At 38.2% G+C, this 17,718-nt stretch overlaps 1 long non-coding RNA gene across 1 annotated transcript; it reads left to right on the forward strand.

The window, feature by feature from the left end:
- The first annotated feature begins 139 nt into the window (after positions 1-139).
- Positions 140-2,602, forward strand: LOC115949565. Its single transcript, XR_004083009.1, has 3 exons — positions 140-395; positions 1,321-1,411; positions 2,425-2,602. It is a non-coding gene; the product is annotated as an uncharacterized LOC115949565 (long non-coding RNA).
- Positions 2,603-17,718: the final 15,116 nt, after the last annotated feature.

Below are 17,718 nucleotides of genomic sequence, written 5' to 3' on the forward strand. Positions count from 1 at the left end.
GGGGCAGGGAGCGCGGCCGGGGGCGGCAGGTCTCGGGAGCTGGTTTCGGGAGACGGTCCCCACGCCTCGGGTGGCATCTGTTGGCTCATCCCGCTCTTGGAAACGCCGTATGGATCGAGTGGCGAGCTTGGTATTATGAGCGTGCATCAAACAGCCTGGCTGTATCCTCGAGTCAGGGCTCGTGTTTTTGCTTTCTTTGGCAACACTTGTCTGGCTCCTAACGCCAGTAAAGGCTCATTGTTCTCAGTTGGGATGGTAATAAACAGTATTGCCATTATCCTATTATTTCCACGCGTGATCACTGTCTGACCTTTCAGACAGGTCTGTGTGCAGCTGTGCGACTCTGACATCCGTGGGTTGTGACAAAGGATACTCTCTCCTGATCCAGACCCCAGGTATGCCCTAGAATAAAGGCCTTGTTCTCTGTTTCTAAAAGCACTGCAGGTCCTTATGCTTCCAGAGCTTAGAACTCCAAAAAGCATTTGGAATAGCAGAAAAAGCCACCAGTGCTGGAATTTACCTTTAAATAAACACAATCTCCTCAAATTATTTTAACTTATTTTTTATTAGATTTTCTTTTTCGCATGGCAACTTGTAATTAGAGATGTTGTATAATGATTACAACTGAAACTGAAACCGCTGGAAACACACAGGTTTTATTGCAAATTCGAAATTCAATCCAGGTTCATCAAGGGTTTGCTGTGATTCAAAATCCTTTCCAGCCATTGTCTGGCAATTGATAGGTTTACCTTTAAGCCCCACAAGCCCTTAGGTTTTCACAGCAGAAAAAAAAAAAGGGAATCACAACATGTTATACAAGATACCACATCGTTCACACACACCCAACCCTAAAAAAACTCTACACCTGGAAACCCTGTCCTTCCTTTGGGTGGAGCAGCTGAAAACCCACTTGCATGCTTACTCTGAGCTGTAAAATGATGTGCTTCGGTGAACACTGACTCTTTGTTTGAACTTCAAGAAGAATGGGAGCTGTGTGAGATGATCTCATGACACCCAGTATTTCAGGAAGGATCGGTCATGTACCAGATGGGAAATTTTTCTGACCAAGGTGAAAGAAAGAAAGTGTGCCAGGCCAGCTTCTGATGCCTGAGGATACATGACCATTTCTGTTGCTAATGAAAAAGATGCACCAAGTGATACCAGGGTGAGGGAGTACGTGGGTATCTGATGCCTGCCTTCATGCTGGGAGCTATACAACTAACACTGTGAAAGTGGCTTCAAGCCAGATAACTTGTGAGTTGTTTGGGAGGGCAGAGGAGAGAAAGACTAACGTCTCCTTCCCCTTTACCTCCATGACAGGCTTGCAGCTCTATCCTGTGGTCAGCACTGCAGATCGCCACATCTGGAGTGGGGGAGAGGTTGATAGCCGATGGTGAATGTGCAGCTCCAGGTTGTTGCTTATTTCATTGTTGCTTATTTCATTTCATCACAGAGGTGATGGATCCCACTGATGATGTACAATCATCTGGGCTGTATCCAGACAGCTTACATGTGTTTCAGTAAGAGTCTCTTGAGATTTCATCCTTACCCATTATTCCACTACTATTAAAAAGCAATGAAAAGTACTTTGATAGCTACTCTTTCCTTGACTAGAAAGTTCAGGCTTGAGAGGTAGGGGTGAGGTGTGGATGTGACTCCACTTTTTCCTCATGTGTGTGCATCTGTTGAACTGTTATGTGTAGTTCACTGTATGTGTCCTTCTACCATACTTGGCATCCTGACAAATACTTACACTTCAGGTTTGAGATTTTTTTTTACGCTGTATGACATGAATGGATTTATTTTTTACCCCAGCTTTTATATTTTTAGAGCTCTAAATGTTTTGCAGGTTTCCCATTTTCAATTAAGAGCAAGCAAATCTATATTACCTGTCACGTCTTTTAAAAACTGAGTGAACAAGCTGTATGCTAAATGCAAGTCTAATATAATAGCAGAATGATGGAGACACCCCATAGTAAAATCATTCCCTCCAGCCTGAGGGCTATTTGGAATTTAAGGAAGGTATGGTCTTTATCTTAATAATTGCAACATCTAAATAAAGTGCCAAATAAATCTCTGTCAGTTTCAAGAAACTGGTTCTGAAACTCTACTAGATGCCTCTACCCTCTTTGCATTCCCAGTTAAAACTTTCCCTTTATAGTTTTGGGTGTTGCTAAGCCTGTCATAACATATTTTTTTAGCACAGGCTATCACTTAATTATATCTGTAGTGACTGACAGATGTCTAGCACAATATATCATTTCACAGCAAAATATCTTAAATTAGCAGTATTTCAGTGCTATATGATAGAATCCACATTTTCCTATGGTATTTGAACAGTATGTAAAATCTAGATATGTTATAGTAAATTACATATTCCTAGCCAAGAAAAATATTTCCCTCTTCCTTTTTTTTCTTTTTCAGGAACCTTTAACCATTGTCCGAGAGCACAAGGAGATTTGGGGAGATTTAAATGAAAATTTTCAAAAAAAGATAGTCAAGTATTCTCATTATCCTGCTGCTCCCATCCAACTTTCCACCTCTCTGAACATTTGCTTCCTTTGAGAAAATCTGCTCATTTATTTTGTGAGCCTTAGCAAGATCCCAGGCCTTGAAGGCTCTTTGAGGTTGGAGATCCTAAAGAATATTGAGAATTGTATTGATTGAGATTTTCTTGGTGTTATACAGCAATGCCCATGGCAGGCATTTCACTGTATTTTGACTTCTGAAAAGAATACCTCTATGAAATATACTTTCAATTTCAATTAAATGTGTTATTTTAAAGCCTAGTACTCACAGAGCCTTTTTGAGAGCATGCTAATTTGACAGAGAATCAGCAGCCAACACTCTTGTCTTGAGAAGAGGACTGAAGAGGAAGAGACAATGCTGAGGGTCTTACTGACTCCTTTCAACAGCCTCCCCGCATACAGCTGCTTTTTGGAAGCAAATTTGAGGCAGTCAGAAGATCTAAAAAATATGGGGATTCACTGCTGTATATCGTGTGCACAGGTGGACCTGAATAACACCTTCCAATTAGGAGCATCCCACATTTGCCCAGCTACTTGTGGTACAGGGACCACATACATACGCAGTACCAGGACATGCAACAGGTGAACTGCCCGGTGGCAAGGGTATCTCTGCAGCTCTTGCTCCCATTCTTGTCATCATAGTGACAAGCTCGTGTGACTACCGAGATTACTATGTAGCATTTTGTTCAAAGAGTGGGCTCAGTGATTCTGAAGTCTTTTCCAACCTTAATGATTTTATTGTTCTATTCTATCATTCTTTAATTTCCCATCCTGAGCGTCCCATTCTCACTTGACCACCATACCTGGCAATGTTCACCTTTCAGGGTAAAAGTTTCCATCATCTATCCAGAAATGGGATATTGCTTGTGTCTGCTTGTCATTTCTGCAGTTTTGATAAAATAGCCTGTGATTTTTTTAAAAAGAGCACATTCCCTGTTATTGACCAAATGCTGTCTTATTTTTTCTTTGAGCAGACAAAATAGTTGACAACTGAAATATAGCATGGGAATAGCCTTCAAGAAGGAGCAAGGCATGGCCTTGTTCTGTAATAAATTGTTTTACTGAATTCTTTCCCTTCAAAATTACATTGTACTGTGCATTCCTCATGCCAGGGTCCAGCCCAGAAAGAAACTAGTCCCTGAGTTTGTCTAAGCATCAAAGACAAAGTTCTATACAAGTCTCTGTTTTAATAGGGTCTTGTTCTGTAAGACACTGTTTGGCTAAAGCAGGCGGCACCAAGAGCTGGTGTTTGGAAGACAGATAACTGAAATTCAGAATATCTGAGTGATTCATTGACCAGTGATTATCAAGGCATTAAAATTCACAGAACATCTTGGTTTTGAACAAGTTCTTGCTACACTTTTTCTGTATGTATGTGTTTAAGCAAATGCACCTTTCCACATTGCCTATAAGCCTTTTACTAGTTGACTTCTACCCCCATGTCATTCATCACAGCTTCATGCTCATATTCCTCATTAGAAACATAGGAGGAAACATTGTTTTTTGCCATTGGAGAAGACACCAGAAAAACTTTAGAAGTTTCTGGGGACTTGCTAAAGTACATTGCACATTGCTATACTGGTTGCCCAATTTTTTTAGATTATTGTACCTGTACCTGCTGCTTGCAGTGGTTTGAAAGCATGAAGAGCTTTAAAGTCCACAACACTAAATTTGAGCTTGAACTCAGCTGAAGTCATTCCCTCAGGTCTTGGAATAGCTCCAAAAAGATACCTCAATGTGCCCTGCACACACATTTGCGAGAAACTGTGAAGAAAAATGGACAGATGACCTTAGAACATTTGTTGCCACTGAAGTGCAGTAGACAAAGATATCCAGCAGTAGAGAATGGTTGAGTTGGATGAGGTCTTGCAGGTGTTAATCTGAGGTAGTGAAAACAAGAAGCTGATAGAAAAATGAGTATAAAAGGAAAATATATAGATAGGTTTTCTAGAGCCTATCATTTTAGCAGCAGCTTTTGGGGCTAAATAGTTGTCTGTGATCAGGATAAACCACACAATCGCTTCTGTTTCCTTATTAGGTAAACCTGCATATACTTGTAGCTTAATTGAGTAAACATGCACATTTAAAATTCAGGGAATAAAATGTTTGTAAAAAGTTAACAGATGAAAGAAACAAACTTCAAATCAGCATGATACAAAATAAAGTTGCACTTTTCCACTTTTAACCCAGGCTTACCATGTTGTGATTAATGCAAGAAACATGCAGATATTTTGTGCGTAAAAAATAAATGCAGAACTGGGTAATTTTGTCTGGAGAACCTTTAAGGAGCATGTAGTTTGTGAATTGTCAGGTGATAGGCCTTGAAACACTTAAAAATAGTTTTGGGTGTGATGGTGCATGAGAGGCTGTACATAGCCCAGAAACATGTACTCGCAGCCTAGAAAGCCAGTTGTGTCCTGGGCTGCATCCAAAGAAGTGCAGCCAGCAGGGCAAGGAAGGGGATTCTGTCCCTCTGCTCCTCCCTGGTGAGACCTCCCCTGCAGTGCTGCATCCAGCTCTGGGGTCCCAGGCACAGGAAGGACATGAATATTAGAGTGAGTCCAGAGAATGGACACCAAGATGTTTAGAGAGTTGGAGAACCTCTCTTATGAGGACAGGCTAAGAAAATTGGGCTTGTTCAGCCTGGAAAAGAGAAGGCTTTGAAGTGACCTAATTGTGGCCTTCCTTTACTAGAGGACAGAATACATGAAAGATGAAGAGAGACTACTTACAAGAGTATGTAGAGACAGGGCAGGGGAAACGGCCTCAAATTGTAAGAAAGTAGGTTTAAATTAGGAACTTGGAATAAGTTCTTTACTGTGATGGTGGTGAGGCACTGGAACAGGTTGTCCAGAGAAACTCATCCCTGAAGTGTTCAAGGCCAGGTTGGATGGGGACCTGATGAACCTAGTATGGTGGATGGCATCCCTGCCCATGGGAGGGGTGTTAGAACTGGACGATCTTTAAGGGCCTTCCTATGATTCCTATGATATCTCTTTATCTAGGGTTTGTTGTTTTGGTTTTTTTTTTCCCAAAGTTTAAGAGATTTGGGGGTTGTAAAGGAGGCTCTCATAGAAAGAGACATCTGAAATGCATTTGTAAAGGTCAAACCATAGGTCCCTTTACTGACAAAAAAAAATTCAACAACTTCATTTGAATTGTGTGATTTATCTAAGGAGAGTAATGGCATACAAGTAATCCATAGCCTCAAGGCCTCTCACAGTGCTGCTATGTCCAGTTGTGCTACATTCAGTAATCAATTTATTAAGGGGGCTTGGAAGCAAATGAATTATTTAAAAGTACAATAAATTGAGAATTCAGTCTTCCCTCCCTTAATGGATATACCATTCTTGAGATTACCATTAGATCCTCAAGAGCACATTGTTGATCTCTTATCTGAAAGAAGACATATATCAGAAAATCTTGAAGTGAAATAAGTAAAACTTATCAATCACAAATGACTTTTTAGTAATGCATAACTCTAGTGTTGAGGAGGTCTGATGGGATAGGTAGTGACTTTGTTTGGCTTATCCAGGCATAAATGTCCTATACAGGTTACTGTAAAACCTGTTACCAAATTGAAAGAAAGGCTTGGCTTGGAGGAGACCAATTAGTCTGCCTATAATAACTGTTGGTTTTATAGTGGTGTGTTCCAAATTTCTGTGAGATCCAAATTTTTCTTTCCACCTCTTCTTGTTAATTGGAAATTTATATATATGAGGGTGTTGAGAAGTCTGCCGAAATATAAAATGGTCTAAAGAAAGCAATCCTGAGCATAAACAAACATGAGTAAGTGACAATATAAAAAACATTAGCCAATGCTCTGGCACATTTATCCATTATAATGGCATTAATTCAGGTTCTTCCTGTTAACCAAGAGATGGCTATGATTTGAATAAGAAAGAGGCCGAAGAAGCACAGTATATGATTCAACCTTACCCTCACAAATTTTAATGATAGCCTGGAATAAAAATTGGAATCTGCAATCAATCAGTCCATACTCAAGGGAACAGGAGTATGATTAAAGATATTTTAAGTCCATGACTATACTCATATTTATTTTTGCAATCTCACTGGCTTTCAGCTGAAAGCAAAACTGGGTCCCATCTATGTGCATTTCATATCTGTGGCTATACTGCTGATCAGTGACAGCCCACCAGAAAAGGAAAGTTTACACCTGGCAGAGGTTTTCTGATATTACCCAGAGAGAAAAGGAGATCTGGGCAGGGAGAGATGCCAAACAAAATATAGCCCTCTCTTCTTCAGCCTGTGATGTAAATTTGTCAGCTGGGGTAGGGATGTGTGACCTCTCAAAGAAGGAGGAATAGATATGGAATTATTTCTCCATCTCGTATAAACCTGAGGAATTGTTAATTCTCTGAAAATACTTTTGCAGAAACAATTGCTAAAAAATCATGGTTGCCATCTTGTCTACAATTTTAGGAAGATTTCATCCCCAAGGGAAATTAATCAAGACACATTAATACATACTCAGCAGACTCACAAGTCATAACTGATGTCTGGTAGAGTGATTGCTCATGTCATTCCATAAAAGCTTTCTCTATTAGAACAGTCTTTCATAAGTCTGCTACTAAACTTCTCTTCAAAAGTGGAAAGTCTTATCAGGTAAATCTTACAGACTCATAAAGACTTTGTCTCTGGGGTCTGACAGCTATATTCTGGTTGTTAGAATATTACTATTGTACTTAGAATATTACTATCTCAGTTTTTGTGTACTTTAACTCCAAGATTTCAATGTGACTTTCAGATCTCTACCATAAAGCCCTAAGTTTGTGCTTTTATGTTCCTTCATTTCAGAGCTGAAATTTTCAATTCTCAGTTTTTAAAATAAGCAACTAAAATGGAAAAGGCTACCTACTCCAGGAATAGAAGTGTATTTATCTTATCCGAAGTAGGCTACCTTCTGCCCAAAGAGTTTATCTGCAGTTGAATTACCATACTCTCTTTTCTTTGCTGGATGGAAAGTGACTCACTCTGAAATACTGTATTTCAGGATGTTGAAGCTGTGTGTAAAGTTGTTCTATTCTTCTTCTTCCTTTTTTTTTGTTGGTTTTTTTTTCCTTTTGTTCTAAATTTAAAACTTACATTTCTTCTATCCAGTTTTAGTTGTGTAATACCTGGAGGATTTCTTCCTTCTCTAGAATAACTTCATAGGAACAAATCAGAAAAGTTGGAGAGAAAGCATTGTGGAAGACAATGCTACCTGACGCAGGATACTGTAATCCAATTAAATATCATTTTAAATATAATTTTATTTGAATCTGGAGCGGGTTGAAAAGTAGAAACTTTGTAGAACAGAATTAGTAGGGTTTACCTGGAAGTTTGTTAGAGAATTTTCTGTATCTTGAAAAAAAGGTTCATTCAGACATTTATGTGAGAGAATTGTTTTGCCTGGCCCAATGGTTAATTTTAGTTTTAAAAATGGATCTCTACTGGATTCTGAAACTCTCTTCCTTTCAATAAAAATCAAAGAAAAATTAATTTACATTTTAGGTAGAATAATCTGGAAGATGTTAAAATGAACTTGAATTTTTTTTTTCTGTCTGTGCTGGGATGATTATTTATTAGTATGGCTTTTACTTACTCAGCTGAGTTGTATTACTGTCTGTTTTATCTCAACAGTGACAGACTAGAGAACAGTAGAACAGGTCAAGAATACCTATGGCAAATGCAATGTCAACCTGCATAATCTGTGACAAATATATTGTACCTTACCATCATTTTATGTGCTGTAAATAAGCCCACATCCTTTGTTTTGCCTAACTCCTTCCAGATGCCGCTTGCCTCAAACAAGCCACAGTCCTCAGGTTCTCAGCAATATTTGCAGATTGAAATGGATCTTATGGATCTTGGCCTACAAAAAGGTAATTTCTCCAGGTTCAACAACTGGATCAAGACATTTTACTCTTGCACTCTGCATTATCCCATCCTATTCTTGAACTGCCATCTCTTCTAGGCAGGGACTTTTAGGATACAAACAGAAATCTTACATCTTTATAGTACTGATGGCAGTAGTAACATTGATACAGCTTACAAGGTGGTGTTTCTATATGAAGGATTGGCCATTTTTCACCCTCAGCTTGGGTTTGGATGGCTTATAATCTTCCTAACTCAAAACTGGTCCAAGAGACCTGAGGCAATGTGTAGGATCTCAGCCTGGTTTTCTCCACATTCTAGCCTATTTCTCCCCACTCTTGGCTGCTCATACTCCAAAGAGGAATAGCGCTGTCTTTTAATCTCAGACACCTCAAAGAAAGTATTTTGAATGAATCTGAGCCGCCAAAAATGTTTCATATTAACTTCTAGTGGACCTGATCTTCAGGTTTTCTCAGTCAGGAATATTTCAGCCTCCAGGAAATGCCATAATACTTCTTGGGTCCTGTTCACAATAATTTGGCATGTTTGTCTCATTTGGTGTCCCAGTGAGAGGAGGTAGCTTGCTGTTTACTCCTTTTCCAGTGCCCACCTGAGTGTCAGCACTTAATGATTACTCACCATGTGCCATCACTATAACGATAGCACTAGTTATAACACCACTAAGACAAAAATATCATTACAGCATTTCCCCAGAAGAAATAATAATAGACAATGATAAAATAAAAAAACTTTAAATATAAATTATGTTAGTCTTGGACAAAATCACTAACTTATTCAGTAGGAAGAAAAAGCACAATTATCAGAAGCACTTCAGTTCCTAGGAAGGAAGGGTTAAGATTCCCATGAACTCCATCTAACTACAGGTTTTGTTTGGACAAAATATAAATTCAGAGAGAACCTGTCCTTGCACAGCTGAAATGCCCTTTCTGCTGTTTCCTTTCCCACTGGAGTAATTAGCTATGGTAGCAGTTCAAAAGTAGTTCCTGGCATTTATGATTAGAATTGTTAATTCCAGAGTGCTAAATATTTAATTTATTAAAGAGTAGAGTCTGCTTAAAATCTCACATCTGCCTACATTTTTGCATTTGAGGTTACAAGTAACATCTACACATATAAAGATTAGAGAATATATGTTCCCTCTATTTTTCAGTGCACTCGATGTATTTTGTACAGCTTCAGGTCTGGTTATTTGGTTGTTATATAATTAATGAAAGTTCTGTCCAGTAACAGAGGTTCTCCACGTGGTACTGTGAACAGTCCCACTGAAATCAGAGCCTCACTCATCATGCCTGATGATAATACTTTGCTAGATTGGGCCAGATCTCATAACTCTCTGCCCTGCCTCCCTGTCTTCCCCTGCACCCTTTCTGAGGGCATTTTCAAGCTATGTGGAAAAGAAAAATACTTATTAAATCACTCAAAATGGTGAAAATGTTGAGATTTCAAAATTTAGCTTCTAAGGCAACTAGAATGGACCATTTGTGTGTTTTATGTGTAACAGCATCAATAGTAGTGTCATTCAATGATATCCTCTTTTAAATGACCACACTTGTGTTCAGCTAAATTAAAGGCCTGAAGAAGCTTTCAGTCTTTATTTTTTGTAGAGTCTTAGTCTTTAACCAGCACTTTGCCTCATAATAAGTTTCAATAACTGATTGACTTAATTTTGAAAATGTTTCAACCTTTAAGTTCCAAAAATTGCTCTTGCTAATATCTCTCTAAATTAGTCTTTTCTTTTGCCTACACTAATTGCTGTTTTATCTATATACTACAGATCTCAGAGAGGGTTGTCAGTAACAAAATTATTAAGAGTATATTGTTAGCAAGCACTTAAGTTAAAATTATTTTACTGTAATTTTTTAATCATCAACTGTCAGGGATTTGAGTCATGCCTGATTTACAATGAAATCTGCATTTCTAACACCTGGAGGAGGTAGGTTATTCTGTTGGATTACGCTTCCAATGAGTACTCCAACAAGTCTTTGGGATCACAAAGTGGAAGCCTACCTATCCAGGCACAAATTATAAGCAGTCTCATTAATTTATTTCAGGTTAGCACATGGAGGTTTTTTTATAACCACTGTTGCTATAAGGCAGGTAGAGTGCCTAGCAGCATGCAGGGATTACAGAGAGGTTTGTGATCTACTCATCCTGCTGTGTTCAAAGTTTCAAGGATTGTCTTGAAGCAAATGTTTGATGGATAGCATACAGTGCTCCTCCGTCAAGCACTGTGAATCATCTCATTGTGCATTGTACAAGTTTATTCAACTTCCACAGACCAGCATATCCCACACAGAGACCTAAGTGTTTCTTTTTCCTCTCTCTAAGGACAAACTTTCTGGTTCTACTTTATATTCTTTACCCAGCTTGTGAAGTGGAATAGAGTTCCAAATGTGGAGATGGTGACTTGACTTTGCTTTTTTTTTTCCTTCACACAGAGAAATAAGCCTTGATTAATGATGAGTTTCTGTTCACAGTGTTCTTTCTTTAAAAGGCAAAACCTGTTCTCTCTGTGTGTGTAAGACGACAGATTGACAGCCCTGGGAGACTGAAAGCCCTCTGTTTATCCCCAGTACAGATACAGCACAACTAACAAAAATGCAACTTTCCATAAGATATCTTACCAATGTATTTCTGCATGGCCAGGGAAACATACAGAATGCTAGAGGTTTAGTTGTTCAGGTTATGCAATCCTTTGTCTTTGCCAAAGCTGCCCACCACAGCAATGGCAGTTCTGTGATCTGGATGTCTGAGAGCATCAGATTTCTGGTCTGAATTTCAACTGTATTTCATAAACAAATGCCTCAATGTCTTTTACCCAAACACCTAAGCCTTTCAGCTACTCTGTCCCCTGTTTGAGAGGAAAAGAAAGAGGTTATTTTCTGCATTTGTTTGTATGGGGAAAGCAATCTTGGCTGATGACACATGGGGCTGATCACATTCATTTCCTGCTTTGGTGCCTCTTTGAAATGGATGGGGATGTACCATGAGTTTTTTAATGACTCTTCTTGCATGACTATAAAATTCAGTGAGTTCAGGAGTAGTGGGCAGGGCACCCTGAACTTGTGAGTGTATTATTTGCACACTGACCATTGCAAAAGATTTTCAAAGGTGTAGATTAGGAGGTTTACAGATCATAAAATGCTTTAGTACCATTTTGGGAAGTGGTACACCAGAAATGTAAATTATTTGTTTCTTAGTACATTCCTATTTCAAGGAAGCCAAAATTAAATCATCATTCTGGGGTGGCGGCAGAAAAAGGAGAACATTGTCTGGGCATGCAGCTGCCCTTGGACAGCAGGGATTGGTGAGGGAGAGGATGATATCAAGGCTGGACTAATCTTGGGATCAAAGATAAAGAGAAGTCAGGAAAAAACATGCATAGGAATGGTTACCAGAGAAACTCCTCAAGACCTTTCCTTGTGCCCTATGCCTGGTGCTTAGTACTCAGGAAGTGAGTATAAAATTATGTGACTTTTGTGAATTTTGGTCAGGGATCTGCTCAGGCAGCCCAATTGAATAATACCTTTGCTTTTTTCCCCCTGAAGATAAGGTTCTGTAGCAGTTTGGTGCAAGGAATTCAGCAGTTGCAGAAATTACTGACATTTGGTCTTGGACATGAGGCGACATACTTCCTTGCAATACTACAGAGGTAATATATGATTAATATTGCAATTAATAGCTTGTGTTTCTCCCCTGTGCTCCTAGATACTGAGCTGTCTGAAACCTAATTCCAGAGATCTTCCTGCAGCTGCAGTGTTCTTGGTACAACTCCCCTGTGTATTGTAAATAATATTTCAATGCTACGCTATTCCCAAATCCCAAAATCTTATTTAATCTTCTTTTTGTTCTTTCTGTTTTCTCACTTTCTACAAACAACATTTGCTGCAAAGATGTGAATATTGTCACCATGTCAATGAAGGTCTACCTAATGCTGAGTTCTCTGATTTCTGTATTTCCTCACTGAATTCTAGAACATGATAGAAATTCTCTGTCCTACAAGACAAGAAGGGAACTTGTACCATGAAAGACTGAAAGAGACCAGGGGCTGTTGAATGCCCTTTATAGAATCTTTTCATCCAGCTCCAGAATCTGTACCAGCCCAAGCATTTTGCATCTATGCCTGATGGAGAATTTTGACACTGATTTCATGTCCTGTAGGATTTTGAGAACATTAATGAACTTTCTGGAAGCACATTTATTTACTCACAGAAAGTGCAAATTCAGGATAGTTTGGGGGTTTTTTTGGTAAATTTTCTGATGGTTTAAGTCATCAGATAAAGGGTTTTTTAAATTTCTCCCTGAGAAATATGCAAGATATAAGCTGTGAATTTTCTCTCCTACCAAAAAGGTTTTTCCCCCTCCTGGCATGGCCAGTACAAATATCTTCATATCTTCATGCCTCATTTATGAACTTCATGTCCTATCAGGAAAATCTCTTCTCCCAGTAACTGAGAAAAGTATGTGCTCTGTTTGCAATTTCATGTGCTATCATGTGATAACAAAACTGTTATTTGGAAAAACTCTGTTGATTTTCATTCTTATAATTACAGTGTTTACTTAGTTGTCTGTTTAAATGTTCTTTGGTCCCCAAGGCCATTTTTAAATAGTCAAACTCACTAACAAGTATTTAATGTTTTATTTGAAGTGCTTTTTACATAGGAAGTTTTTTGCTATTTGTAAACTTTTCTATCAGTTCAGTTAAAATTTCAAGCATAAATTTAGTTCAACTAGCATCATCTGAAGTGTATGTGCTTCATTTTTACATTCATTTTGTCAGCTATACATCCCCCATACCATATGGTATGATACTCTCAGAGAGAAGCTAAATGTTTTCTGCACAGTAATTGTTTTCATTTCTATTAAAAGAGAAAGGCACAAATAATAAGCACAGTGAAGGCATGCAATCTTTGGCATGTCACTAAATCCTTGATGTCTATTAAAACCACACCTAAACTTGCAATTCCCTTGACAGAGCACGTAGGAAGGCCTTTCTCCATCTGCTGTTTTTGCTGATGAGATGCCAAATGTCTTTACAGATACTCTCATAGAAAAGGAAGGAAATGCAATTACAGGAATCAGGCTCTTAAAAGAACCATTCGAGGAGATAAAAAAAAGGTGAAGTGATTTTATATATATGAAATCACCTCAGAGACTGGTTACAATTTTTTTTCATTCACAATATGACAGAGTGATAACTGATTTTTATGTATTTGTTTTTATAAAAGATGGTTCTTGTATTGTCCATCATTCTCTGCTAATTCAGTTTTCCTCTTTAAATTTTGCTGTTTAGCACAGAATAAGAAAGTAACTTTTATCAGGTTTAAACAAATCTGGTAGAAGTAACTGAATCTGAATATTTTAATGAGAGGACCAGTGCTTTAAATGCTGTGAAAATGTTAAATCTTAAAATCATCCTGAGTATTTGCCTCAGCCTGATTTGTAACAGCTTTATACTGTGGCATTGTATTTTAGATGTAGGCAAGCAGATGTGCTTTCAAAACAGCAGCAAATTGATGCAGAAGGCACAACTTGCTTTGCTTGTTTGTAAGGTACTAATACAAAATTAGAGCATTTTCTTAGAGACTGAAATGATAATTATACCTTTTTTTGGTAACATGTCTAAACTGAAATGTCCAGAACCAATCCGCTGACATATTTTGACATTTTAATTGACTTCATTTTTTTTTAAGGGAAGGAAACATGATAAACAGGATTTGAGCAATTTTAGATGGGAATTTCTTTCATATTCACAACTACTTGCTTGAATTGAACTATAATCCCAAAAACATCAAGTTGCTGAAAAAGTGTCTATGAAAATAAAACTGTCTTTGTGAACCATAGGTGATACATTCTCTGTGTTCTCAAATATAGGTGTAAATTGAAAAAGAGTAAAACTAGCAAGAACAAACAGGAAAAGAATTAAAGCACTATGTCTTTGTTGTTTCATTTCCTTTACTATAGAGTGCAATCAATACTTTACAACAGGGTTAATGTGGTCTCTTCAAACATGCTATTATTCTTTCAAAATAGCACAATAACTTTATTAGTTATGCTGTCTGCAGTCTTTCCAATGTGACAGGATTGTGTGGGTGTTCAGATTGTAAGTAATTTTCTTGGTGCCCTCTATTGGAGTATTTTTCGTGAGTGCTAACAATAGCAGCTAGCACCACACAGCTGCTAGAAATTGGAGTGGTGGATATTCTAATTCTAATTAATACAATTAACACAAACAAAAAAGTGTCCCACACTGAGAGACTTACTGTTTCTCCTTAGTAGTTATAATATTCAGATTTCACATCTGCCAGTTCTTTATTATTCAAGTAAGGTTGTAGTATTTGATTTCTTTTTTTTTTTTTTTTCTGCTTCAGTGACATTCAGGTATACTGGAAGGTTATTTTAAAACACAGCCTAGAGACTGATCTTGAAACTAGGTGTTTGTGTTCCTTCTTGTACCTTATTTTTGGAAAGAATCTGTTTTGTAAATAAATGTGAGTAAGCATTGGCCCCATTAGGCGTAGTAGTACCTCCTGCTTTTTGTTTCAGATGAATTCTGAGGCAAGGACAGAGATTTTTCCCTTTCAAAGAGAATTAAGATGAGCAAGTTTAGAAATAGTCCTTGTGACCAGGTACTACACCTCAACTGGGTACCTCAGTCAGACGGTCAATGGCCAGCCTTTGGGGAGAAAAAATATCAAAATTACAGTTTGATGAAATTTGAATATCCTAGAGACTCGCTTCAGAACTGGCTTAGTCCCTGCCATGGTCTGAGAGACTATCATCCTCCAGCATTTTGTTAATATCCTAATCCTGGGCAAAAGCTCTTTTATTTTTTTTAAGCTTGGTAAAATCTTGGTATTCAAAGCACCTGCTCATCACTGTTTCTGCTTGTAATCCAGGGTGCCAGTATCCTGGCAGAAGAGTTCTTCATTTGCCTCTGAACATACATACATATCACCTCAGTAAAAGGGTGGAAATGTGATGATCTTGCTGACAATGAGAAATACCTTAGCTGCAGGTAGCTGCATGCATGTAGCAGAGTGCTACTCAGCACTTCTTTGTATGCAAAGGACTGTGCACTGAACATTAGTGTTACCTACGGTTGGTCCCAGTGGACAAAATATGGCAGGAATCATAATCTGAGAGGGGATTAGTTAACAGAGAAAGGATAAGCATGTTAGCTGGTGCTTATGAAAAAGAAATAACTGAGGAAAATGTTATATTTTGCAATTAAGCTGGTGTTGGGCAATCTGTACTGATTCACCTGCCAAAGTCACAAGTGGTCCTATCTCCACAAAGTGATAATTTTTCTATCCTTTTTCTTGTCAAGATTGAGTCAATCATCATATGACAGACCACCCGTGTGTAAAATGATATATGTCTGGCGGGAGCCGATATAGGACCTGCAGATGGGCTTACTGGTTTTGAAAGGCAAGTAATTTTCTATTAATACTTCCTGTAGAGGATAAGGCCCTGATACCTTTCAGATGAGCTGTAATTAGGCCAGTATTCCAGGTCTCAGATATTGCAGCTGATAACTGTGTAAGTTATAGTCTTTTTCTAAATTGCACTTTCATCCTTCAGTCTGGTTTCTGGCTACAGCACTGAACGAATCACTCCTGTTAATTAATAGTCAACATATTAGCTGCTTGAGTTGTTTGTAATTTCTTCTCTCTGCATTAGCCTCACCTCAGATATCCATTATAAACTGTGAACTGTTTTATAGAAGCACCCACTTATAGTTTCTTATTGCGCAAATATGTGTAAAAACTAAACCCACAAAGCATAGAAATTAAAGAAAGATTAAATTAATGACCTCATTACTCCAGTTTGAATCTCTGTACCATCTGGTAACTTCCAACACTGGAGTTTTGTTTCTGTAACTTACCTCTTCCTCAGAAGTTTCTCATTCTTTGTATTTGACTCAAACAACATGTATTTCCTCTAGTTCTTTTAAATTAAACAAGTATAACATTTGTAGTAGCCCTTTTTACATAAAAGGATCTAACTTTGGCACTTACATAATTACTAGATTTTATAGGTCACAAAAGTACGTTGCTCAATTATAATATTCTGAAATATTCATTTGAGGTCCAGTGGTTCATCTGTACTTCTTTCCAGGTGTTTCTTACACGATCATTTTCCCTTAAGTAATTAGCAAGAATCAGATAATCTGAACTAGAAAAGCAATTCTTGGCATGATCTCATGAAAAATTAGATATTCCCCTGGAACTACAGAGAAACGAGAGAGTTCAATATACAGAAAGAAGGAATTAAACATACAGAAGAACTAAAAGTGCACAAGCATCAGTGAATTAAAATGTTCTCATACCAACATGTTCTTATAAGGAGTTGTAAGGAACTTGGGAGTAAGAAACTGAGATATTTGCAAGAATTCCCAGAGGATGTAAATAGATGGGAAACCATAAAAAAATGAGAATCAAAAGAAAGGAAAAAAGTTTACCAGGTTTTCCAGAGTGTTGGAAGAAAATGCAATGGCAGCCAAGAGCAGAAGTTGGAAAGGGTGCAGGAATCTGAGCAGGAAGGGTACAGAGAAGAGCCTCTTGCTTTTCTACACTGGAGCTGTGTTTCCAGTAGGGACTGTGGGCCTCAGAGCAAAGAGAATAATGAGATACTTCCCAAGGGGCAAAGTCTGGAGAAGTTCACCTGGTATAAACAGAAAGGTAAATGGCTGAAAAGACATCTTATGATAGAGTCCTTTAGGAGTGGAGCAGGACACGTGGAAAGTGTGGATGCCCTATAGCTGAGGTCAGTACTGTAGGGATGGAGGAGTACTGGATGGAGAATTTCCTTTCCAAAGCACTGTGTAAAGTTTGTTTAAAATGGTATTTTGTTTATGGTTGATCAAGGGAATCACAAGCCAAGTTCTGACTGATTAGTCCTGTCAGATACCTGGCTCTGTATGGCAAGTGTTTGCGCTGCCTTAACCCACATCCTAGCTCCATAGGCTTTTGTGATAAAGCTATCCCAGCTGGGGATATCCTTTGTCCTGATGGGATAAAAGCTTTAGGTGAGAAAGGTTAAAATACATCTAATTACACTGAATTTACATTTACACTTAGTCTGATAGGAGTTGTACAGTTAAAAAAGTCCAACAGACAAGGAGAAAATATTCTCATGGGTTTTTGGGGTTTTATTTTCCTTAAGTGACCACTAGCATGGACTTCTGTCCGGATATAGCTAACTGGAGCAGAAAGATATCACTGTTTCTCACTGTCTGCTACCAAACAGGAACAGAAAATGACTGAGTGTCCTCTACTTCACTCAGCAC

The sequence above is a fragment of the Geospiza fortis genome, unplaced genomic scaffold, assembly GCF_000277835.1.
Source record: "Geospiza fortis unplaced genomic scaffold, GeoFor_1.0 scaffold98, whole genome shotgun sequence".
Taxonomy (NCBI): Eukaryota; Metazoa; Chordata; class Aves; order Passeriformes; family Thraupidae; genus Geospiza; species Geospiza fortis.